Source organism: Marmota monax, unplaced genomic scaffold (genome assembly GCF_021218885.2).
Source record: "Marmota monax isolate L192 unplaced genomic scaffold, Marmota_monax_Labrador192_F-V1.1 WCK01_AAM20220418_F8-fsc00294, whole genome shotgun sequence".
NCBI classification, from domain to species: Eukaryota; Metazoa; Chordata; class Mammalia; order Rodentia; family Sciuridae; genus Marmota; species Marmota monax.
In genome coordinates this window covers 400,688-417,567 of record NW_026694653.1, presented here as the reverse complement: position 1 = coordinate 417,567, position 16,880 = coordinate 400,688, and positions in this window count along the sequence as shown.

The following is a 16,880-nucleotide window of genomic DNA, read 5'->3' as shown; positions in this document are numbered from 1 at the left end:
TATAGGCATTATAAAATATATGTTTTTGTTAATAATCATCAGAAGTCCTTAATTTTCCTGAGATAATTATATGATTCTATTTTTTTTCTAAACCGTGAATTGTTTTATACTTAAAAAATAAAACACTTTACCTGATATTTAAAGAATGAATTTTTGGCATCCAAGAGTAAAAATATGGAGTTGGTGAAATTTATCTTTGCCACTGTTCATAAAAATGCTAAGAAATAGACATAATACTGATCATGACAGGAACAATTGGAACTTATTATCAGGGGACTAATGAGTCCCCTGAGAAAAGTACTAATAAGTAGTAAAAGAGCAAGAAACTACTATAAATACTTGGCACCTTAATCACATCTATTCCTCACCACAGCCTTATGAAGTAGATTTAGTTTTCTCATTTTGCAGTTTAGAATACAGGAACAGAGTTTAAACATTGCAAGGTAACAATCTAGTCAGGGCTGTGATGTAGAAATGAACCCAGAGAATTTTATTAAAGAGATAAGCTCTTAACTGTTGTAAGTTTTCTCTGATTTTACAATGATGCTTTGGAGGATTCTCATGCAATGAAGGTGTCTCTATCCAAGTTTCTTCATGGTGAAACTATTAGAGTTTCTTTTATTTAAAAAAATACACTACCAATGCGCTACACTTTCAGACCAATAGAATATATTTTTTTTCTTTTCTTAAATTTGTTCCCTTTATTTGGAGTCACCCTGTGGTTCAATTCTTGGGTATTTGTAGCTTACCCTTAAATTTAAAATACTAAACCAATTTAAGAACTGTTTAAAAATAAATTTACTCTGACTTATAGACAGAAAAAAACAAAATAATTAATAGAAGCTAGCATTTAACTTTATAAGACTGTACTTTTCAATATCACTTCAATCTTATTATACAAAATATTTCTGAACTCCAGGAACTAATAAGTGAGTATAGCAAAATTGCCAGATATGAGACTGATATACAAAGGCAAATAACTTTAATATAAACCAGTAATGCCTGAATGGAATATAAAATAAATAACACTTTATCATTAAATTATTCCTCATTAATTTCTTAGATAAAATTCTGTAAGATATATGTATGATCTAGGCCAGGCATGTGGTGCATGCCTGTAATCCCAGCAGTTTGGAAGGCAGAGGCAGGAGAATCTTGAGTTTGAGGCCAACCTCAGGAAGGTTTCAAAATTTAAAAAAAAAGCAAAATAAATAAACAGGCAAATAAATAAATAAATAAAGGACTAGAGATGTTTCTCTGTGTTTAAGAAACTCTGAGTTAAATTACTGGTACCAAACATATAGGTAAATAGATGATAGATAGATAGATCAATAGATAAATTGATATATAGATAAATATATATGAATGATCTTATGAGTTACACTCCAAAACTCTGATGAAAGACATCAAAGTAGAACTAATTAAAGGAAAAATAGATTGGAAGACTCAATATTGTCAAGATGTCAGAGTTTCCTAATTTGGTTTAAGTTACAAGCACTGTTATCATATTCTCAAGAAATTATTTGTGGATTACCACATATTGATTCTAAAGTTGGCATGAAAGTAAAATATCCATAATGGCTAACTCACTACTGAAGGATAATAGCAAAACAGGAGGACTGATACTACTTGAATTTAAGACTCACCATAAGCTATAGTAATCAAAAGAGTTTGACATTGGTAGAGAAGAGATAAATAGATCAGTAGAACAAAATTAAGAACTAAAAATAGTCACCTGATCTTTCAGTAAAAAAAAAAAAAGTAAAGCTGATGGGGTAGAAGAAAAAAAATATATTTTCAGCAAATGGTGTTGGAACAACTAGTTATCTTACAAAAATGATTTCAAAAATCCAGAATCAGATTTTTCTATAGAAAGAGAACAATAAGATATACAGATCCATATAAATATTGACATGTAGAAATATATTTTTCTATATACATATGTGGAAAAAAATTATCATCAGGAATTCTGTGATGTTTTCCGGGAGACTGAGAAGTCTATCATTTACTGTACCTAGGACGCATCACCAGGAAAGCTGATACAGTTCTAGTCTAAATCTAAAGGCCTGTGAAACTGGGCAGGCAGTGTTGTTGTTCTAATTTCAATGCAGAGAAGGAGGACAGAAAGAATTTCTGAGGGCAACAGAGATGTATACTGCAGCTCAAGAATAGAACAAATTTGCTTTTCTTCATCTGCTCTGTTTAGGTCCTCAATAGATTGGATGTTGCACACCTGTTTTGATTAGGGGATGTGTTTACCTGATCTACCAATTCAAATACTTATCTTCTCCAGAATCACCTTCAAAGAAAAACCTATAAGAATGCTTTACTAGCTTTGAAAATATTCTATAAACTAGTCAAGTTAACACATGAAATTAATTACTGTAAAGAAATAACATCCTTCACAAAATTAAATTAAAATAGATAAGAGACCTAAATATAAAACACAAAACTACAAAACACCCAGAAGATAACATAGAAAATAATTTATATAAGCACATTATGGAGATGCTTTTCAAAAAGCAACACAAAATGCATGGTCCAAAAAATAAAATTCAATAGAGTGCTTACATACATCACATGGACATAAGATTTTCACTATAAGTTCCTTGAAGTATTTTGTTTTTTTGTTTTTCTATTGTCCTTAAAACATACACAATATTTACAAAGGATTTTAAGTTTTAGATCTTTTATGAAACTTGGTTATATCTGGGAATATTTTAAATGAATTATATTTTACTTGGTTTCACCTAAAAATGAGCTGGAAAAATTGAGAGAAGAATATCTGTATTATATCATTTTCAAAACACATTTTTTAATCATTTCTGCCACATTCAACGCTATGGTCCTTATAAATGTTTTGAGACCTTTGGCAATTTTGACTACCATTGATTTTACAGCATGATGTATGATAAACAAGAAATATACATTTTATTGTTAAATAAAGTGTAGTTTTTAAAAGTCTTTTCTTTTTTGTTTATTTTATAAAAATAAGATCAGTATATATAGTCCACTCTCCCTTTCTACCAAATATAGCTATGTTTAACACAAATTAGTTCTTTTTCTTTCTCTATTTTTTAACAATTATTAAAGGCAGGAAAGATATAGAATGTAATATTCATTTCCAATAAAGTCAATCATAAATATTAAATTTGATGTAAAAAATATTTTTCATTCTTTGGGACATAAAAGTGTAGGGTTTTGTGTGTGTGTATGAGTCTGTGTGTTTTATTTGTTGTTGTTGTTTATTAACGTTAACTTGTAGAAGTTGATTTCTTATGAAATCATGCAGGCACCCTGATTTCCAAGTCACTTACTAGGCCATTCCTGCCTTTCCTGGAAAAAAAGCTCAATTTCAGAACTGAATAGTTCTATGGATCAGTTCTGTACAAAATAAGAGTCCCACATCCTTTCTTCATTCTCTCTTAGGCTGTCTCTGCCCCTTTACTTCATATTAGTAGTTTCTGTGCTCTTATCACCTTATTTTCATTCCTGGATTCTGCAGCCCGGACTGATTGAGTCAGTGAGTTGCATTCTTGTTCTCCTTACAATATGCTTATTTAGCTATATTCGCAGACTTCTCTTCAGAACAAGCTTATTCATTCTTTTTTTAAAAAAATAGATAAACTAAAATTATTAGTTTTTGCAATATTTACATTTTAGTTATTATTTTTAACAACCCTTTTTAAATTTATCTCTCTCCTTTCACTTCTTAAAAAAGTAGTAAAGAGGAATTTAGCTCTTCCTTCAAATAATTGCTTAGTAATTTCCTCAGCTAATATCCAATTATGTGGCTCAGAATTTCTGCCATGCACTAAACTCCTATTCAACAAGTTCTTTGCTATTTCATAACAAGAATTGCATTTCTTTCAGTTTCCAATAACATGTTCCTCATTTCCATTTGAACTGTTTTTAGCATCCATATTTCTAGTATGTGCCTCAAAACTATTCCCATGTCTACCTATGGCCAAATTTTAAAGTGGTTTCTACATATTTAATTATTTGTTACAGCAACATTCAACTTCTCAATGCTAAAGTCTGTATTAGTCTGCTTATGCTGTTATAATAAAATTCCCTAGAATGAATGGCTTAAATAAGAAAAAAAAATGCTTACAGTTCTGGAGTCTGGGAAGTCCAAGATTAAGGCATCAGCTGACTAAGTTTCTGGTGAGAGTTTTTTTTTTTTTTTTTTTCCGAGCTCACAGATGGTTGTCTTCTCTCTCTCTGACTTCACAGGGTAGAGAGAGAAATACAAACAGCATTCTAGTCTATCTTCTTATATAGACAATGTCTATCAATTCTGGAAATTAGAATAAAGTGCTATAGGCCAGGTAGTTTATAACCAACAGATATATTTCTCATAGCTGGAGATTGGATATTCAAGATCATGGTGCCAATATTTTCAGGTTCTCATGAGGAATGCTTTCAGGTTGCAGAATGCTAATCTCTGGATGTATCCTCACATGATGGAAAAGGGAGTAGAATATCCTCTAGGTACTCTTTTGTACGATACTGATATAATTCATCAACTCTAATTACCTCCCAAAGACCTCACCTACAAATACTATTCATGAAGCATTAAGATTTCAACATGTGATTTTGGGGTTGGGGCATAAGCCTTTACTCCATAACAGACACTAATCCTATAATAGGTCACATAAGACTCCTACTGTGACCTTATTCAATCTTATTTATCTCCTTATAAATTCTAGTTCCAAACAATAACATTCAGGTTCATAAATTTGGGGCCAAAATGCTATAAAGCGGTACTGTGCTTAATAGCACTAAATTCGATAACAAATTTAAAGATGATTGAAAGAAATAGATGAGTTATGAATGATGTGACATTTAAATATAGATATGAAGAATTAGTAGGAGGCTGTATTTTTTTATTCATAAGTCTGATTAGTTACTCTGATCAACCCATCCTCTGAAAACATGTAAATTGCTAGAATACTTTGTTAAATACTCATTAAAATTTTCATAGTTAATAATCAGAAGTCAACTATCAAGGGAATGCAGAACCCAGAAAAAGAAGCATAGATAGAATCTTGCGTTTACTTTGAAGGCATTTGATAAAGTGTATTAATTCAGGTTTCCCCCTTTTGGCCTTAGGGAAAATTGGTGCAGGGTTTCCTACCTAAGTTAAAAGTGTCCAGTTCCCTCTATCTTTTGCAAAAAAAAAAAAAAAAAAAAAAAGTATCCCATGATCCAGGGTAGTAATTTTGATATAAATTATAAGTAATCTTGTCTCCTGCTGAGATTTTCAGGAATATATCCTCCTTGGAAAAGATTGCTAAATGGACAGGAAAATCTCCCAAGAGCTATGGTAAACACAAACGAAACCCTTGCCAAGTTTTTAACCCTAGTGCAAGTACCATGCTTGTCATGGAATTTTCAAATTATGAGTATACTGAAATGTAATAATGGAAAGCATATTTTGTTATATTTAGATAAAGCAGATAATTTCTATTAAGAAATGAAAAATAATGGGCCAGACATTTTGTGTCAGATTGTCTTGTGCTGTGACATTGAGCCAGGAAACTGGGCCCTGATTCTAGTGATGGCTGGATACATAGTATATTTTTCAGTCACAATGCTAATATGACATTAATGTATAGCTACATTATAATAGCAATAATATAATTAATCTTTTTACTTAAAATAAAAACAATTTTATAAAAGTTGTCATGTGAGAAAAGAGACCTTAGTGAAATAAGAGAGACTGCAGGAAACTTCCCATACTAATTTTACACATAATTTTCAGAATTGAATCATCTTCTTTTAAACAACATTGGATAAGAAGAATATACTCAGGTTGCTCCATTATAAAGCCAAGTTCTCCTGGGTTACAATTGCTGACTGTTCTCTTACTTACTAGACAATGGATAGCAATTCCCTCAGGCCAGTGTGAAATGTTCTCAGAGAAGCATAATGTGGAGCTAGCAATTGGTTATTTCATTATCATTAAATTATATGTGTTCTAGCCCTACCTAGCATTCCCAGAGCAGGTAAGCAGTAGGTGCCAATACTCATTACTGACGATTTAATATGTTGAAAACTATATTTACAATAGGCTCTTCAAGATCAGGGATTTATGGTCTAAAAAATGTAGCATTCCAAACATAATATGAAGGATATTTTGTTACAAAATGGGGAAAGTATTGAACTTAAATGACAAATATAAATGTTTGCTACTTTTTAGCTCCTATGTTTCAGATCCCTTACCTATAACAAGAATGATGTTTCCCCAATTCAAAGGGGAAATAATAAATATTGACTCCAATATTTTTTAAGAATGAAATGCTAATAAGATATATTGGATACAGAAAATACAAAAGAAAAGGAAATCTTACACTGAAAAAATAGTGATTACAATGAAAGAATTTCTTAAAGAAGCTTTCAGAAACACTGAACAACAAAAGGACTCATCTTTCATGTCTTTAGTATTCTGGTCTTGACCAAGGACAAATGAAGACCAGAGCGAGTTACCAACTGAATTGTTAAAAGCAAGTCCTTCCCTTTCTTTTTGCTTGTCACAGCACAGGAAGATTCCTGAATTATAAACGCATTTTCCCCCAATGTGATGTGAATATATCCAAGATAAATAAAAATAAAAGTACACTATATGAAACAAATCTTACTATCATATTGTTGAAAAATGTTATTTAGTATACTATCTTTTGAAACATCTGTATGCATTACAAATTTATCATTTAAGCCTTTTTCTCAATTAATCACAGAAAAATATCCTATTTACAATTTCAGCTATTGTTTTGCCATTAAATACTAAATCTTTTTTGTCTTTTTCAAATGAATATCAGATACAAAAATTGGGTAGGAAATTTTCTTTAATTCTTTCATTTTATATTCACAATACTAATGCAATGAGAGATAAAAATAATTTGTCAGCATATGCTGCCACTAATTAAAGCAGATAAAATCAATAGCAAATAATTCTTCATTTGTGTAGATCTTGAAACTTTCTTTAAACAAATACAAATTATTCACAAACCTCACACACATACAAAATAGAGACAATGCATCACTAACAGTAATTTTCCTATAAGAAAACCTTGCCAAATCTTCTGTCTGCCTTCTGGTCTAGAAAATGACAGTACATTCATATATTTTTAATTATATTAATCAGAAGTATAATTTTCTGCTTTTAGAAACTGTGTAGGACTGACTCACTTACATCAGATGTGGGCCACATCATGCATCAACAGCAGGCCGGAATCATAAACTCTCATTTCCCAGAGATAATGGATAGAAATAATATCTTTTCTATATTTTAATTATCTCCTTTTCAAAATCAGAAATTTTGTTTGTTGGATCTCCCAAATAACGCTATCCCTAACAGTTATTTTAGAGCAGAATTCTACTTGTATTAAACCCAGTGTGGAGGCCTGGAGAGTATTATAATGTCCCTGTTAGTACAGTTAATTCACAGTAGAAAGGAGTTTGTAATCCAGTTAACTAAATTGTTAAGGAATAGTTAAATGAATTATTAAAATAAGATCTTTATGACCTTCTTATAGTAAGAGTCTCTGACAGGCCGATTAAAATTATTTTTGAACAATTCAGTACTTTATGATTTTTAGAGTACCATTTATCTGAGTATTAAGAATTATCATCGAATTCAAGAAGATCTTATTTACTTAGTGCTCATTATTGGCAGCCACTAATGACACAACATTATAGATAAAATTATAATACCTAGGTAAAGAGCAAATTTGTGGGGCTTGTCTCACTTATTTTTATTTCAGAAATGTTTATATGTAACTATGTATTTGAAGTTAAAATACATAGTTCAAAAATGCATAATTTAAAAATAAAATATTAATGTAAATTTATGAGCTTAGTATTTCTCCATTTAAATAATATACATTTGAAATTGGACTCACTTGGCTTACTAGAGTTCCAGAGTTTCATTTTTGAGAGATTTAAAAGCATTCTATAAGACTTTGAGAATTAATGGCGTTCCTTGAAAGACAAATTCAGAAAAAGGGAAGAAACTGTGGAATGAAATAGACTAAATTATGCTCTGTGCATGAATGAATATGTCATAGTGAATTCAAGTTTTATGTTCCAATAGAACATTATTAAAAATAATAAATCAATGGAAAAAAAGAATAGGAGAGTAAAGAAAAGGATTCTGGGTTAAGGAGTGGGGAGGAAAAGGAGGAGCCCTTTGAAATGCAGCGAAATATTTTATATGTATTTATGACTATGTCAAAATGGACCCTAGTCTTATGAAAATATGACTAATAAAAATATACTAGAAAAAAAGAATTTATCAGGGAAGACATATGTCCTAGCCTTTTTGTAGGTTTTCTTTACTCATTCAATCTCCTTATCTAATATTTGTTCTGATTTTTTAATTTCTTCACAATTTAGTAGTGATTCTAGCAATATATCTATTTTTTCTAGGTCATCATTTTGGAATATAATTATTTATCATAATCATAATAAAAATTTATAATCATCATGATGATAATAATGACCCTTTTAATTTCTGACATTAATAGTCGTTTTACCTCCTATTTTTTTCATTTGTGATTTTATTTATTTAAATTATCTTTCTTTTATATTTTTCTTGGTTGAGTGAAATGTTTGTTGTTGTTGTTTATTGTTTCAAAAAATTTTCTTAATTTAGTTGATTTTTTTCTATTATTTTTCTATTCTCCATTTTACTTCTGCTGCGATCCTTTTAATTTCATTCCTTATACAGACTTTGAGATGATTTCCTTCTTTTTTTCTGGATACCTGAGATGTAACTTTATTTAGAAGCTTTCTTCCCTTTTTTAATGTAGGCATTTATCACTACAAACTTCCCTGTTAGAACTTCTTTTGAACAAGTTTCATATATCTCTGTATGTTGTGCTTTCCATTTTATTTGTCCTAACATGTTTTGTAATTGATATTTCAATTTCTCTTTTGCCTCATTGATTATTCAAGGATTGTGTTACTTAATTTGTACATATTTGTGAGTTTCTTTATATATCTGGTTTCTAGTTTCATTCTGTTGTAATCATTGTCATTGGTAAAAATATTTGGTATGATTTCGGTCTTGTTAAAACATGCTTGGTGACTTACCATGATTTCTCTTTCAAAAATCTCTCAGATGTGCTTAAAAAAAAACTGTATGTTCTGCTGCTGTATATGGAAGATACAGAATGCCCTGTATGTGCTTTGTACATGGAATGCCAAGTATGTATTTGCCAGATCCCTTAGGTCTGTAGTCTTGTTTAAATGTTCTACTTCTTTATTGATTTTTTTTTCTCAAATTTTTATCAGTGAAAGTGGGGTATTGAAGTTTCTTACTATTATTGGTACAATCTGTTTCTCCCTTCAGTCTGACAATATTTGCTTTACAAATATTGATATTCTTATGATGGCTATATAAATTTATAGATTTATAAGTTTTATTTCCTCTAATGAATTGGCACTTTTTTCATTTTACAATCACCTGCTTTGTCTCTTGTGACAATTCTGGAGTTAAAGTGTCTTGTCTGATATAAGCACAGAGACTCCTGATTCTTGTCATTTTGTTAATTGTTTTACATCTTCAAAGAAAATTTGGTGTTGGTTAGTTTTTTCTTCTCTTTCTGTCCTTGTGACTTCTTGAATTGAGTGTGTGTGTGTGTGCGTGCGCACATGTGCGTGTGCATGTTCATGTCTGTGTTTTGTAAATTTTGATTATTTTTTATCTTATATAAATATTTATTTGAATTGTTATAGGCTTCTATAAAATACCTTTTTTAATAATAGTGCCTTTTTAATTTAATATCACTGTTCTTACTATTGAATGGAGAAAGAAACTAATTCTATTAGATACTAAATGTAATGTGTTTTGATTTGGCTGGTGATTACATTGGTATATACAGCCTTGAAAGTCATCAAAATCTAAATGTATTATTTAAATATTGTACTATATACAAGTTGAAACTCAATAAATTACACATAATCCAAGACATGATCAGTTAAATATGCTCAGTATATTTTCATAGTTTATTGTTCTCAGTGGTATCTGTTGCTAATTCTGTATCTTTGATATTTTTCTTAATAATATATTCTTCTTGATAATAACATTTCCCCAAAGTTTTTCTAATGCTTTCTTTTTAATTCTCTTTGAAATAATTGAAGTTTTTGACACCTGTTCATACTTTTTAAAACCAATATGTTTTTACTTAAGAAAGGTCTGTCTACACAGATGCTGAGTGCTCTGAGAAAAGATGCCTACTTATGATTTGATTTGTCTTCAAATGTTTCAAATTTTTTTAAATTAACTATTTTCATAAGCATCCTTTTTTTTGCTTCCCATCATTGCAACATTTTTTGCAAATATTTATGGAAGACAAACTTATCAAATACAATGTGTCTACTTATAATTAACATGAATATAGAGTCAAATATGAGTTCCGCAGAAGCACAGACCTTCTTAATTGCATTCCATTCATAATAGAATGCAAGTATTTCAAATGTATATTAAGAATTCAAAGCATTCTTTCCAGAATTTCAGATCTTCCCAAAAGCAATTATTTTGAAGTTCAAATTTCAACTTTTACACAATTTTAAGTTAACTTACTCAGTTCTTTAATTTTAGATAGAACTATTAAAATTTTTGTAGCTTTACTATTTACTTAATGAAAACTTTAAATATAAGTTTTTAAATATCCCATTTGTGACATATTTATTTAAAGATGTCTAACTTATTGCAAACCTAATTCAATTAATATAAAACCTAAACAGGGATAAAACCCTTGTATTTGCTATAAAATGTAAGTTTTCAAGGAATGAACAAAAATGTACTCAGGTGATTTTTTTTTTTGTTATCAATGTCCATCATTTTAGCTCAGTATTATTTATTATACTAGAGTTAAACTTACATTTCGTATCTTATCATTGCTGTAATTATTTAAAATTTTTTCTATTATCCCATCTTTTTATGCCATCAATAATTTTTGTAGAATGATTTTACATATAAATAGAGTTGATAAACATATCTTCTAAGTGTTACCATTTTATGTTGTGTTGTCAAATCAAGACAATCATCCCTGTTATTTGTTTTTTCTGTCCTTTCTGAAGATTTGCCTTCCTGCCTCTTTGTCATGGATTTTTCAAAGCCCATACATTGTTAAAAGGAAAGATTTATGTTTCTGGACAAATTGAACCAATGCTGCCAATCACTTTCTGCCTTCAACTAGATAAATAGGCAAAATATGTAAGACAACTGTTAATACGCATTGGACAATAGGCAGTACAGGAATCAGAGCCTGTGAAGAAGAATAAATGAGTGAAATTGAAAAGTAAGCCTCTTAGACTGAGTAAGAACAACAAAGTTAGGCATTTGGATAGAAGAGGAAACTGAAATTTGCATACTAGAGTAATGGTTAGGAAGGCTAAACAGAGACATCCAGAAATCTGCTTAGAGGCTTTTAGAGTCTCCTGCTGTATGCAGATCTACTGATACATAGAATGAAACTTCATGATGCTGGATGGGAACTATGGGCATCTGAAGGCAGAATCATTAATGTAGCTAACACAGGGCTTGAAGACCTGTGATGTCCAGTCAATCATTGGAGAGATATTATACCTTCAATATATCCAGTAGAGATGTAAGAATTATTATATATAAATAAACAAGCACTAGAGCAAAGAGAAACTTAGCTCTGGCTAAGTATAGCTACAATGTGTGTGTGTTTTTTAAGACTTAAACTAATTCAAAATCTACTTATACATTTGACAAATAAGTATGACACTCTTTTAAGAATTGTAGTGAAAACATATACTCCACATCATGTCATTTTTCAATTTTAGCCTCTGGATGAGTGTAATCTAGCAATATATTTTTTAAAAAAATGACCGAATGAGGTTTATTTCAGGAATTCAAGTTTGCTTTAACATTCAAATATAAAATTAATTAGTATATTAATTAATTAATTAATTAATTATTCATGTTAAGCAAAGAAGAAACATGGTATTGTTTCTGTCATATTTTTTAACACAGATCAGATGAATAATTATCCTCCCTCATTTGATTAAAGCCTATTCTTTTGGAGGCTGTTACTGGTAGAATAGTGATACGTATGAAGTTTAAACAATCACATTTCAGCAGGTACAGATATCTTGTTTTTGTCCTTCCTTAGCAGGGGTACAAACACATAAGACAATTAAGACTAGATTGTAGCAATTATTTTGATTTATGCTTGCTTGATTAGAGAGTGGGAGAAGCAATAGACCAGCAGAAGCTGAATGTAAAATCACTCCTGAGGAGTACAGGCACAAGATAATTCTTTTCTAATTGAGTCCTATCATTTTCCCTCAAGACAAAGTTATCTGCAGCAGGGCACTCAGCTGACTCACCTCGAGAGCTTTTCAGCTGTCCTAAGTCACACATGATGTTTACTTTGTTTTATGATTAACTTATCTGTTTAGTTTTATTTTAGTGATACTGCCATTAAATTGTTTTAGGATTGCTGATGAATTTGTGAATTATATGCAGAATATCTTTGATGAAGATATGTAACATTTTTAATTAGATAATTTGTATGAATTATCTTTCCTTTTCTTATAGTTTAAATAAGCCCATTTTATAGACTATCAACGGTTCTTTTCTGCGTCCTCCATAAATTCTAATTGCACTCTATAGTATTTTTTTATCAACTTAAAAATCTAACTCCTTGAAGACTTGTCATTTTTCATTAAAATAAATTCTTTATCATAAATACTTCTCAAAGACAACAGTAATTAACTATGTAAATATATAAATACCGTACTATTTTGACCATTCTTGTAAATAACCTTATACTGTGTAGAACAGGCACCAACAAATTTGTAAAGTGCTTCATTCTAAATAGCTCAGAACATGTGAGCCATGTTACGCTTCTCAGCATTTCTTGACTCTGCCATTTTTATTTTTTTTATTTTTTGATGTATTTACTTTTTTTTGTTTTTTGTTTTTTTAATATATTTTTTATTGGTTGTTCAAAACATTATAAAGCTCTTGACATATCATATTTCATACATTAGATTCAAGTTGGTTATGATCTCCCAATTTTACCCCAAATACAGATTGCAGAATCACATTGGTTACACATCCACATTTTTACATAATTCCCTATTAGTAACTGTTGTATTCTGCTACCTTTCCTATCCTCTACTATCCCCCCTCCCTCCCCTCCCATCTTCTCTCTCTACCCCATCCACTGTAATTCATTTCTCTCCTTGTTTATTTTCCCATTCCCCTCACAACCTCTTATATGTAATTTTGTATAACAATGAGGGTCTCCCTCCATTACCATGCAATTTCCCTTTTCTCTCCCTTTCCATCCCACCTCATGTATCTGTTTAATGTTAATCTTTTCTTCCTGCTCTTCCTCCCTGCTGTGTTCTTAGTTGCTCTCATTATATCAAAGAAGACATTTGGTATTTGTTTTTTAGGGATTGGCTAGCTTCACTAAGCATAATCTGCTCTAGTGCCATCCATTTCCCTGCAAATTCGATGATTTTGTCATTTTTTAGTGCTGTGTAATACTCCATGGTGTATAAATGCCACATTTTTTTTTATCCATTCATCTATTGAAGGGCATCTGGGTTGGTTCCACAGTCTAGCAATTGTGAATTGTGCTGCTATGAACATCGATGTAGCAGTATCCCTGTAGTACGCTCTTTTAAGGTCTTCGGGGAATAGTCCAAGAAGGGCAATAGCTGGGTCAAATGGTGGTTCCATTCCCAGCTTTCTAAGGAATCTCCTTACTGCTTTCCAGATTGGCCGCTCCAGTTTGCAGTCCCACCAGCAATGTACAAGAGTACCCTTTTCCCCACATCCTCTCCAGCACTTGTTGTTGTTTGACTTCATAATGGCTGCCAATCTTACTGGAGTGAGATGGTATCTTAGGGTGGTTTTGATTTGCATTTCTCTGACTGCTAGAGATGGTGAGCATTTTTTCATGTACTTGTTGATTGATTGTATGTCCTCCTCTGAGAAGTGTCTGTTCAGGTCTTTGGCCCATTTGTTGATTGGGTTATTTGTTTTCTTATTCTTTAATTTTTTGAGTTCTTTGTATACTCTGGATATTAGGGCTCTATCTGAAGTGTGAGGAGTAAAAATTTGTTCCCATGATGTAGGCTCCCTATTTACCTCTTTTATTGTTTCTCTTGCTGAGAGAAAACTTTTCAGTTTAAGTAAGTCCCATTTGTTGATTCTTGTTATCAACTTTTGTGCTATGGGTGTCCTATTAAGGAATTTGGAGCCCGACCCTACAATATGTATATCGGAGCCAACTTTTTCTTCTATCAGACGCAGAGTCTCTGATTTGATATCTAGCTCCTTGATCCACTTTGAGTTAACTTTTGTGCACGGCAAGAGGAGGGGATTCAGTTTCATTTTGTTGCATATGGATTTCCAGTTTTCCCAGCACCATTTGTTGAAGATGCTATCCTCCCTCCATTGCATGCTTTTAGCTCCTTTATCAAATATAAGATAGTTGTAGCTTTGTGGATTAGTCTCTGTGTCCTTTATTCTGTACCATTGGTCCACCCTCCTGTTTTGGTACCAGTACCATGCTGTTTTTGTTACTATTGCTCTGTAGTATAGTTTGAAGTCTGGTATTGCTATGCCGCCTGATTCGCACTTCCTGCTTAGAATTGCTTTTGCTATTCTGGGTCTTTTATTTTTCCATATGAATTTCATGATTGCTTTATCCATTTCTACAAGAAATGCCATTGGGATTTTGATTGGCATTGCATTAAACCTATAGAGAACTTTTGGTAATATCGCCATTTTGATGATGTTAGTTCTGCCTATCCATGAACAGGGTATATTTTTCCATCTTCTAAGATCTTCTTCTACTTCTCTTTTTAGGGTTTTGTAGTTTTCATTATATAAATCTTTCACCTGTTTTGTTAGGTTGATTCCCAAGTATTTTATTTTTTTTGAGGATATTGTGAATGGAGTTTTTCCTCATTTCCGTTTCAGAAGTTTTGTCGCTGATATACAGAAATGCCTTTGATTTATGCGTGTTGATTTTATATCCTGCCACTTTGCTGAATTCATTTATTAGTTCTAGTAATTTTTTTGTAGACCCTTTTGGGTCTTCTAGGTATAGAATCATGTCATCTGCAAATAGTGATAATTTAAGTTCTTCCTTTCCTATTTTTATGCCTTTAATTTCTTTCATCTGTCTAATTGCTCTGGCCAGTGTTTCGAGAACTATATTGAATAGAAGTGGTGATAGAGGGCATCCTTGTCTTGTTCCAGATTTTAGGGGGAATGCCTTCAATTTTTCTCCATTGAGAATGATGCTAGCCTGAGGCTTAGCATAGATAGCTTTTACAATGTCGTGGTAAGTTCCTTTTATCCCTAGTTTTTCTAATGTTTTGAACATAAAGGGATGCTGTACTTTGTCGAATGCTTTTTCTGCGTCTATTGAGATGATCATATGGTTCTTATTTTTAAGTCTATTGATGTGGTGAATAACATTTATTGATTTCCGTATATTGAACCATCCTTGCATCCCAGGGATGAATCCTACTTGATCATGGTGCACAATTTTTTTGATGTGCCTTTGTATCCGATTCGCCAGAATTTTATTGAGGATTTTTGCATCTAGGTTCATCAGAGATATTGGTCTGTAGTTTTCTTTCTTTGAGGTGTCTTTGTCTGATTTCGGAATCAGGGTGATGTTGGCCTCATAGAATGAATTTGGCAGAGCTCCTTCTTTTTCTATTTCCTGAAATAACTTGAAAAGTATTGGTATTAATTCTTCCTTAAAGGTTTTGTAAAACTCCGCTGTATACCCATCCAGTCCTGGGCTTTTCTTGGTTGGAAGTCTTTTGATTGCTTCTTCTATTTCATCTATTGTTATTGGTCTGTTTAAGTTGTGAGTATCCTCCTGACTCAGTCTGGGCAAATCATATGACTTAAGGAATTTATCGATGTCTTCCCTATCTTCTATTTTATTGGAATATAGGTTTTCAAAATAATTTCTAATTGTCTTCTGTATTTCTGTAGCGTCTGTGACAGATCCTCCAAACAAAAGCTGAATAAAGAAACTATAGAACTCAATATCACAATCAACAACCTAGACTTAACTGACATATATAGAATATATCAACTATCATCAAGTGGATATACTTTTTTCTCAGCAGCACATGGATCCTTCTCAAAAATAGACCATATATTATGCCATAGGGCAACCCTCAGTAAATATACCGGGGTGGAGATAATACCATGCATTTTATCTGATCATAATGGAATGAAACTGGAAATCAATGATAAAAGAAGGAAGGAAAAATCCTACATCACATGGAAAATGAACAATATGTTACTGAATGATCAATGGGTTACGGAAGACATAAAGGAGGAAATCAAAAAATTCTTAGAGATAAATGAAAATACAGACACAACATATTGGAATCTATGGGACACAATGAAAGCAGTTTTAAGAGGGAAATTCATTGCTTGGAGGTCATTCCTCAAAAAAAAGGAAAAACCAACAAATAAATGAGCTCACACTTCATCTCAAAGCCCTAGAAAAGGAAGAGCAAAACAACAGCAAATGTAGCAGAAGGCAAGAAATAATTAAAATCAGAATGGAAATCAACGAAATTGAAACAAAAGAAACCATTGAAAAAATTAACAAAACTAAAAGTTGGTTCTTTGAAAAAATAAATAAGATCCACAGACCCTTAGCCATGCTAACGAAGAGAAGAAGAGAGAGAACTCAAATTACTAACATACGGGACTCTGCCATTTTTAAAGGAAAGGAGTAATAAACCTTCTAAATAGTGCTAATCCTAGTGAAGTAATAGGAAATTGTTAGTAGACTATGTACCAGAGAAAACACATAATATACAGCAATGTACAGTTGGAG